Raw genomic sequence first — 11,574 nt, 5'->3', positions numbered from 1 at the left:
ATTAAATGCATTAGAATATGAAATGAATGAAAATGATGATCAAATTTATTTATAAAGATCCGAACGACTCAAATATGAGACTTGATCGTGGAAAAGAAAAGATATCAGATTAATGAAATTATAAGCACAAACAAGCAATGAGGTAAGTTCGTGTAACTTGAATTATATTCTTAAATGCTTGAGATTGTATGTTATTTATGTGAATATGATTTGAATGTTCATTGTATGAAAATTTATGAAACATTGATAAATTTGATAAAAGGAGAAGAAATCTGGTTGAATGAAAGGAAGATTCGATGGATCTCGAAAAGGAATTGACGGTAAAAGGATCTAGCCTTGACGGGTGATCCTATCTGATATAGCCCTCCGAAGAATATGTGTAAAACGGATTTAGCCCGGACGGGTAATCCGAATTAGGGTCTGAATTTAGCCTGGACTAGTAATTCAGATCCAAGCTCATTAGAGTAATTGTTATTGCAGGGGATTTAGCCTGGACTGGTAATCCCGACAATACTCTATGAGTTTATATTATAGGGGATTTAGCCTGGACTGGTAATCCCACTGTAAGGATGAGGTTCGCGGGAGTGTGCTATCTGATATGAAATGTGTAAAACCATGGTTGAAAGATACCATGGCAACCTGTGTGTAAGACAATGGTTGAAAGATACCATGGCAACGTGACATGAAAAGAATAAGACCATGGTTGAAAGATACCATGGCAACATGACAGAAAATGAGTAAGACCATAGTTGAAAGACACTATGGCATCACGCCAAAGATAAATAAGACCGTGGATGGGAGACGCTATAACATCTGTTGAACAATTAATATTTAGGTAAAAATGTATTAGATGACGAATGGTTATATGAAATGGTTGTGTGAAATGTTTACAAGAACTGGTCATATGGAAATATATGTACAAAAGCATTGTATGAAATAATTATGAAAATGGATAAACGAAATAAGTATAAGTACATGGAATATAATTTATGTTAAGTTTGATATAAGCTATTACCGAATAAATATACATAAAATATATGAAAATGATGAAGCATAAAATATTGATATTGATATAATGAAATGAATGATACATGCTTGTGAAGAAACGGTAAGAGCATGATATGTTTCATGACATGTACATATATGATTATCTTTGATATGTTGATACAAGGAAATTATGTAATTGAGACTATTATTAAACTCAAGTGCGACATGTCGAGAAAATAGATATATCAATGTTGAATTTATATGAGATATGTGCAAGTATACTAACAATGTTGTTGTTTGATGCTTATACAAGTGCCAAACTGTTGATTGAATGGTAATATATTTATTTTATATGATGCATTGAATCGGTAAGTATTTTAATTTTTTTTAGTGATCTGCAAATGGTAGTAATGCTCCGAAACCCTGTTCTGGCAGCGGATAGGGGTTAGAGGTGTTACACGTAACATCGTTGGATTTACACTAGCCCATAGCAATTAAAAAAAAAAGAAGAAGACTAAAAAAAACCTAGCCACAGTCCCTATGCTTGACTGTCGGCCAACTTGCCCTGTCCCATTGCCCATACCTCCACTTACTCCACTCACGATCCCCGTATATCCCGCTCCATATTTTGCGCCCATGTTTCACGCCCCTCGTTCTCCACAACTTCAACACCTGCAATTGAAGCAAAGAAATAGGTGGAAAATGTATGGTTTTTTGCTATAAAACCTTCAATTTTTCATTGTAAAGGGGGGACTTTTTTTTATATAAAAAAATACAAAATCAGTAGAGAACAATTAGAAGAATTTTTTGGAAGGTGATCATTTACTGTAATTTATTTATGTTTCCTTTCCTTTTTTTTTTCATTTTTCTTTTTTCGGATCCAAAACAAAGACAAAGTATAAAAGAAAGAGGTCTTATTGGAGTTGTGCTCGTGTCGTCGGTGGGCATGGCATGTAGGACCTTCAGCGGAGGCGGTGTTTGACGAAATGGAAAAGATGGGTGCATGAGTTGAGAGAGGATCTCAAAATTTTTTTAGTTTTTTTTTCTCTAAAAAAAGAGGGGTGAATGTTTTAAGGAAAAAATGTTTTTTTAAAGGATTTGGGTTTTCTAAAAGTTCTTTAATTTTAATTGCTTTTGGGGAAAGGAAAAAGATGGCCTGCGCATGGACAGGCTGGTTCTGCGCATGTTCCCCTTAAATAGGTAATTTGCGCGGTCAGTCCTTCCTATTTTGCGCTACCTTTAATCTGTCCCTATTATGTTTCTTTCATTTTTCTCCAAAATTTTGCACGCTGTTTCAGTTTGGTCCACGCCTAGGCAGTGTTTTTGGTGATTTGGGTCATTTTCAATTTTGATCCCCGAGCATTTGTGCGCGTTTTATTTCGGCCCACAATTTTGTTTAAATGATTAGTTTTGTTTATAAATTATCCCTTTGGTTTTGTTGTGCTTACAATGAAGTTTTTTTTTTCTTAAGAAATGAGAGCATATTTGTAACACCCCAAACCCGGCCCAGAAGTTATGGCCGGATCGGGCATGCCACATCAAAAACATAAAAAAAAAAAATCCATTCTAAGTCCAGAAAATCGTACTTGATGTTCAAAAGATTAATTCATTAAGGGTTAAAGTGAATGGAAGCTGTGCACCAGGTAGGAATCCGGAAAAGAGGTGGTGAGTCCATCGGATCGCTTAAGTACCAAGCTCCTTCGGATCCAATCCTGAGACATGCATACCGCCATTGCCACACCTTAACGTCATGGATATTTCTAGAAAACCGATTCGATTAAGTCATTTTAGGAAAAGTGATTAATTTTGGAAAATACTTTCATTAAGGAAGCTTTGCTTGTTGTCGTGTTATTTTGAAATTAACTGTTGTTTTTGAAAACGCCTAAAGCTATCCAATTTCAACAGTTAAAATAAGTATTACCTATCTTAGTAATACATATTAAAACCATCAAAATAAATAAGCGGCCTTATTACATTTAAAAGCCCAAAACCTCAAACGTAATTAAAAGGATGTCCAGTTCACGAAGAAAATCAAACTTTCGCAATGTGGCCACTCCAAATTCCCTCACACTCCAAGCCCACTATGGTTGGAGATTTCTGCGTGGATGAAAGTAAAAGGGTGAGTTTGGGGAAACTCAGTGTGTAAGGAAAACCCATTCAAAGCCCAAGTCAGCTCAAGCCTATTGGGCCTAAGCCCATTCAGTAATATGATGGTACTGGGCGAGCCCTTTCAGATTATAATAACCGGGCCTTAGCCCTTATTCAGATAACAAGATGGGCCCATAGGCCCATTTCAAAATACATGCAACATCAAGAAACATATGCAAGCCCATTTGGGAGACTACTCAACCCACCAACCACTACACTCCACCCGTACCAGCCATACACTCCATGTGGGAATAGCTCAACCCACCCAAATTTAACACTCACATTCTTGACCTTTGTCTTGCTCGATTATCAAGAATTGAGGCAAAGCCTCCAAGACGTGGACAAGCCACTTTCAGTACTTCCTCCGTCAATATCCCAATCCCATGCATCGATAATAACAACATGGCATGCAAGAAATAACAACAAATCAAACATGCATTTAGGTCAATTTAACCCTAGGGGTATTTTGGTAATTTATCTACTAGGGGTAAAATCAAATTTTCCATTTTTAAAGGTATTTCAGAATTTATCTATTTTAGGGTTTTTCATGCATATTCCTACCTTTCACGTACTAACGTAATCACGCATCGAGGGTTCTTACGAATTGGGCCGTTGGCCCATCATTCCAATTTTGGCCCATTAAGCCCAAAAATATCGAGGGCACGTAAATCATGCACTTTACAATCCAAATTTTGCAGCTTACCAAAACATTAATCGATTTACCTCACGAGCATTCGCACACTCAAAATCTACAAAATATTGGTTTTCGCATTTCGCTTTTCAATTTTGCCGATCCGACTAAGAAAGAGGGTGTTAGCTACACACTTTGCTTACGATATATATGTCGACGAGATCCACACACACGAACTGCCTACAATTGGATTACTAACACGTTAATCTAACTATTCAAACACGAACTACATATTAACCCCTTACAATATTCGGCCAACCACACCTACAGATCATAGTAAGCTTATAAGAAATCAATAAGCAACTCATTAACAAATTTTTGTCAATGTTTACCACATAATCATAATTTCACTGCAAGCTGTCTTCCTGAGCAACAGTCACTAGATTATTTATGACTGGAGCTAAGAAACTCCAAATCAAGTTCCGTTAATTTTCTCTGAAAATAGACTCATATGTCTTCTATCCATAAAATTTTCAGAATTTTTGGTTAGGCCAATCAATACCAGATTTTTCTCAAAGTTTCGCATGTTTCACTGTTTGACTAATCTGACCACTCTTCATTACGAATCAAATTTCTCATTGTACAGAATTCAAAATATGATCTCGTTTATTCCATTTGAAACTAGACTCATTAAGATTTAATTACATAATTTATGCAGCTTCTAACTCATCTCCCACAATTTATGGTGATTTTCCAAAGTCACATTACTGCTGCTGTCCCAAGCAGATTTATTACCAAATCACTCTTTCACACATAACTTGCATGCATGTTTTTTTTTTTAAACATGTATATCACCAATCAATCATCACATATCTATGATTTTACTTAAGTATAATCTCCATTTCATCATTTTAAAGCACAACATGTTAGCCGATTTTTCCCCTTAGCATCTAAGGCACATGCATGTTCATTTGTTTGGCTCAACTTCACCTATCTTCCATTTTTCATCAAAAGAACATGAAACAACAACCATTTCCTTCATTTTAATTCATGACTAAATGCTCACAACACAACTAAAAACCAAAATATGCTTCAAGAGTTAAGGTAGAATCAAGAAGAACTCATGAACATCAAGATAGAAGCAAACTACCATGAACTTACCTTCAATTTTCTTCCCCAAGTGACCGAACATTCAAGAGCTTTCTCCTCTCCTTTCTCTTCCCTAACTTTAGGCTATGATAAACAAAGATGGACAAAACTTTGTTCTTTTCACCCCTTTTTCTTTTAATAAAATTTCATATTTCATCCATTTAATTCTTTAATACAAAAGACATGAAATTCCCATCATGGAACATTTACCTAAACCATTATCATGGAACATTTACCTAACCCATTATCATGGAATATTTACCTAATCCATTATCATGGAACATTTACCTAACTCATTATCAATTTGTATCAATTTGTACCATAAATTATGGATATCAAGTGCTCATATTGTCTACAACAACATGATGGCTGGCCACTTTATGTAAATCCTCCTATTTTGCACTCCTATTTATTTGGCCACTTCAATTTAGCCTATAGCATTTTCAAACATTTTCACATAGGTTCTATTTCATAATTTCACCCCCTTTTTCTTATGGAATAAAAATTAACTAAAATTGTCGGGTTCTATCTTAAGTTTGGGCTTTCTAGAGACCCACTAACATAATTAAACCTATGCCAACATTCACAGGATTCCTGAAAATTGGGGCGTTACAATATTATTTTAGCATATAATCTTGTATTATTTTGATGATTTCGTTGTTTTTACGTGCATTTTTTAAATACTTTCGTATATTATCATTATCTTTTTATACATATATATATATATATATATATATATATTAGGTTTATTAATTTCCTATATTATTTACTTAAATATTATACATATATCACTTTGCATATTGCTAAGTTTTTTTGAAACTTCATTTATGTATTATATATATATATATATATATATATATATATTTGATGCATCTCAAATTTCCATGTAAATTATTTTATGGCATTTATTTTAAAATTCATTCGTATGATATTATTTAATATATTACTTATTTATATTTTTCTATTTATTTTAAAAGTTTTATATCCATTATTTGTTTTAAAGTCTGTATTACTTTTATAGTAGTGTTCTTTTAAAATTTCCTTTCTTCTCTATTGTTCATTTTATTTTAAAACTTGATATTTTATTTGAGTAATTTGCTTGGAACTTTTTTAAGTTGGCTTTTAATTCATTAGCTTATAATTATTAACATTTGTATTTATATATTTGTTCCTTCATGTTTTGTATCATTCTTGATTATTCATGTAATGTTATTGCCCCAAATTTTTACTTCTTGCTCAATACTAAGCTATCATGCTCTTTATTGCATCATGTTTTTTTAATTCCAACTTCTTTTTCAACGTCAATTGTTTTTATCTCTAAATAATCAAACAAGTATATTGACTCTTTTTTTGCAATTGTATTTGAAACTTCACAAATCAAGGCAATGGTTCGTGTTTGGAAATTCGGGAATGGTACCCTAACTTATCGGGTATGACATTTTGTTTCCTCAAAATAAGATTTTTTGCAAATAAAGGCAATATTAGGTGTTTGGCAATTCGGGGAATCATGCCCTATCGTGCTGGGTTGCAATTTCCTGTTTGTTCGAAACAATCGAATATTCCTTCGGTGTTCCACTCATGTCTTTTAAAAAAAATTCATTAAAACGAAAGAAGTGTTCGATGTTTGGCAGTTCGGGGAATAGTGCCCTATCGTGCTGGGCTGCAATCTCCCGTTTGTCCAAAATAATCGAATATCTCTCCGAAATTTCACTTGTATTTTCCAAGGTGAGGCAATGGTCAATGTTTGGAAATTCGAGGAATCGTGCCCTACTGTGCTGGGTTTTGATTTTTCGTTGGACTAAATAGTTGAGCATCCTTTTGTGATTTTATAATTATAAATTTTCGGACGTCGAAACAGGAAGATTTTTGGTAACCAACTCAGGTTATTCAAATGTTATTAAAAAAGAACCACATTTCAAAAACATTTTAATTTTAGACATAAGGACAATATTTAATCGATTTGGTACCAATTTTGGGCGTAGTGAGGGTGCTAACCCTTCCTCACATGTAACCGACTCCCGAACCCGTTTTCTAAAATTTTCGTAGACCAGAACCGTTGTTTTAGTAAATCACAAATGTTTTATTAAAATAACCAAATTCTTAGGTGATCCGATCACACCAAAACAAAAGGATCGGTGGCGACTCCATTTTCGCTTTCCAAAAAGTCGATCCATCATTTTTAAATTTTTAAAAAAAATGGTTTCGACAGTGACTACTCCATCACATACCAAATTGGTTATTGAAACATGCATCAACTTAACCATAATATTACACAACAAGATGCCAAAAGTACCAAAAGTGTACCAACCAAAATAACAAATACAAGCCACACTTATAAACTAACATCAAACACAAGTATGCCTATACATGCCATTATAACTTTCATCAAAACATCAACAACTACCGATATATTTGTTGGATAGTATGATAGATCTTCGATGAGCTTCTAAACCGACCGAGCTTTTGATATCTATGAAACATGGGAAAGAAAGCTATATAAGCATATAATGCTTAGTAAGTTCGTAAAGCATAAACATAACTTACCATTTCAATGCATAACATTAAAATTTAAGCATGATATAGTCCAACCACAAGCTTTGCACAAGCCTAAGCATCATCAACAACATATGTTAGTGCATCAACTCATAATTCACTTGAACTGTCATAAGATAGATCATTATACATGAACAATTTCATTTGAAATCATCAACTTCATGAACATAAGTATACTTTCATTGAACATTTCCTTTTGAATCCTTTTCACAGATTCATGACATAAGTCATTTGGATACTTCCTTTTCATGCTCATTGAACCATTTAGAATAACATCAGATATACGGGAAAGATCACAAAAAGTGTGTTAAACATATAACATTTCCTTTCCTTTACATCATTGCTCACTCGAGCCGTGAAATGGGTCTGCTCACATAAGTTGACGGGAGCAGACGGTTGGAATGTAAGCTACATGATGCTGCTCACGCAAGCTATTAAGTATCTGCAACACATTCCAGAACTCGACCATTGGTAGGACATTCAGGACCACTACCCGAAACATGGTAACCCTAATGACATATCATTTGTATCTTACAAATTCCTAAGGTTCAAACGAGGCTCGATAATCGTCGTAACATCGTTGGATTTCCACATTCATTTACATGATAAATAGCATAATGACATATGAATAAAAATTAAATTAAATTGTTATTTAAACATACAAACTTACCTCGATTACAAAGATGTTGAAACAAGATCAACTAATCTGAGGCTTTAGCATTTCCTTGATCTAGATCTGTATGAGGTTTATCTTGATCTAAATAGGAAAATTCAATCCATTTAATACTTATACTATTCAATTCAGCCCAAAATTCATATTTTTGAAAAATTACACTTTTGCCCCTAATATTTTAACATTTTTACAATTTAGTCTTTAAGCTCGTAAATTGAAATTTATGCAATTTCATCCACATTTCACGCTAGCCGAATTCACTGGGGACCTATAAAACCTCATACAAATCAGTAGTTCTTAATTTTACCATGATATTTTACTACTTTTACAAATAAGTCCCTAAACGATAATTTCATCAAAAATCCTTTTACAAAACTTATTTATTTAACAACAAGGACTCATGATCTTTCACTAAGTTTCAAAAATCATGAAAACAAGCTCATGGAAAAACCCTAAACCTTTAATGGTTTTGCAAATTAGTCTCTAGGCTAGCTAGATTAAGCTACAACGATCCAAAAAACATAAAAATCATTAAAAAGGGAATCAAAAACCACTTACATGCAATAGGAAAGCTTGCCTGAATATCAAAACCTTCTCTAATAGTGATTTTCGGTTGGCTTTTGATGAAATGAAGAAGATGATTCTTTTGTTTTAATTAATTTAACCTTTAATTACTTATTTACCATATTGTCCTTTAAAAATATTCATATTTTCAATAAAACCAATCCATAAATATCCAAAAACCATTCAAATGGTCTATTTACCATCTAAGTCCTTTCACTTTAAAGTTCCATAGCTATTTGGCACCTTTAACTAATAGCACTCTACTTTTTTACTTTTTACGATTTAGTCTTTTTCACTTAATTAACCATGCAAAACGTTAAAATTTCTCAACAATATTCTTATACGACCTTCTAACATACCGTAAACATTAAAATAATAATAAAATAATAAATTACTCATCAAATTTATGGTCCTGAAACTACTGTTCCAATTAACTCAAACTTAAGTCCAATTAGAAGGTCCATCAATTTAAAGAATTTATTACGCACGTTCAAATAATCTAACTTGAATAAGCATTAATCAAAATTAACTCAAAATGAATTCTTAAATTTTAAAATTGGAATAACTTGGATTCATACAAAATATCGATTTGGATTCAAACGGAATTCTGTGTCCATATTCTCATCACAAGTATATTAGTTAATGTGATATTTTTTCTTCTCACAATTGCTTACAGTTTTAGTGTTGACAATTTGGTCAGGAAAAAATGGAATGTTTGTGACCATTTATTTTTGCCATACAATTTTAGTGTTGAAAATTCGGTCACAAAAAAATTGAATAACTGTGACGACTTTGTAACAGTTGTCACAAATGTAATAGTGACGATTTTAAATCTAATCACTATAATTATAGTGACAAATTTATAATTTTCTTGATTTTCTTTTTCTCATGTCTCGAGACTCTTGTAATGGGAGTTAATATTTATAAAGTCTTTATGGTTCTATAAAGAAAATTTTTTATTTAGAATTGAGCTGTAATCGAAAAAAATTAATTTTTAAAATATTTTTTATATAATAAATATTAACTTTGTAATAATCTAAACGTGTTCAATTTTTTCTAACAGTATAAAGATTAAATCGAAACTACCCTTACATGCAAGTACGAAAGAAATATGAAAAACAGTAGCAACAAAGACATTAAACTCCAAAGCTAGGTTGGAACCTACCATCTTCATCTGTTTCTTTTTTCCTTGTAATAACTTCCAAAATATGCATTAATTGTGGAAATATTTTCAAGTTTGAAGTATTTAACCTAATTCTCTGTAGAATGGGGTCTGTAATAAATTTTTTCCTCAATTATACTGTCATTTTCATTTGACTATTTCTAGGAATAGAATTAAAAGTGCCTCAAGTTTAACACAAGATCTCAATAGGATATGAAAGATATCAAGTGTGTACATTGAAGAAGAGCTATAAAACATACCTGCAAATTTCAGCTTGGGTAAATTATTTATAAGAGGTTACTTTATAATATTTGCTAATTATGATTTAGTTCAGTTGGATTACAAGTCACTTTTAAGAGGTTATATCCAGGATTTTTGAACTTCAAATTCCTTTCATATGCTAAGATTATTTGTAATCAATTAACAAAACCCTATGACACCAGTCTATAATTAGTAAATTTGAATTAGAGATAAGTTTTCTCCATTAATTTTTATAATGTCCACTGGATAATATCTATCCATTAATAGGCTTTAAACACTCCTTTCAAGGTTGATTTTGTCCATTAAGTATATCTGGTATTTATCTCACAATAGTCTTTATAAACAAGTTTCTCAATAACTTGAAATTCTCCCTTGAATATATCTTTAAAAAATAATAATTCAATTACTAATAGATAAAAGACTTTCATGCTTATAAAATCATCTCGAAGAATTCGATTGGGAGACTTAGTATTCAAGTTGACTCATGCTTGTATTTTGTCAAAAATGCTACACTCAAGTGAACCAAATTTAATTTAACCGAAACCTATACAAGGTCTAACACGTTGGCCCAAACAGTAAAACATGTTCGTTACAACAGAACATGAACTGAGTAGCAATAGCTTTCCCAACAAGTATAGTTGAATTTTTTTGTAATTTAAGTGTATTAAAGTATGTAAATAGTAGAATTGTTGTGATGTTTAGATTGATATGTTGTGTATTTTAAGGTTGGTAACTGTTTGAGTATTAAGGGGAAAATTGTTAATTAATGAACTTGATTGAATAATATAGAATAAAAGTGAAGTGATTGACTCAACAATGTAACATTCTTTGCTCAGGTTTAGGTGTGACCTCGGGTAAGGTGTGTTACACTTATATTTATTACTCCTATTAACAATTTTTTGTTACTTCCTTTTTCTAAAATCAATAAATAGGAGCCCTTCATAACAAGTGTAGGGCATTTTGACTTTCAAAGTTCTCTCTAAAACTCTCTCAACTTATTTCTTTATTTAGTCTTATTGTCAGTCACATTTGTCTTTCTCTACCTTAAGAATCAACATCTATCATTACTTTCAGTGTTATTGGATCTACTCCACTCTTCCTTTTTACTTTTTTCTCACATATCCTACTCACTTGTTTGCAATACTTTCTCTCTCTAAAAAAAATCTCCTCTATAATGATGAAATCCCCTTAATTAATGTTTTATCCTAATGAAGCCATGATCATGCACAAAGCTTTCTTCCATTTGGCAAAGAAATGAAAAATAGAATGCATTACAGTTAATCATAACTCTATAGCTGCCAAATTTAAACCATATATATCTGACTGACATCATGTTCACCCACTATATCTAATTTTTGGGATTTGGGTTTGAATATTCATCCATTTCTCATCTCAATACTAACATCTAGATATGCTAAAAAAATATTTTGAAAAATAAAAGGTCTG

Source organism: Gossypium arboreum, chromosome 9, assembly GCF_025698485.1.
Source record: "Gossypium arboreum isolate Shixiya-1 chromosome 9, ASM2569848v2, whole genome shotgun sequence".
Taxonomy (NCBI): Eukaryota; Viridiplantae; Streptophyta; class Magnoliopsida; order Malvales; family Malvaceae; genus Gossypium; species Gossypium arboreum.
Note: the sequence above shows the minus strand (reverse complement) of the source record.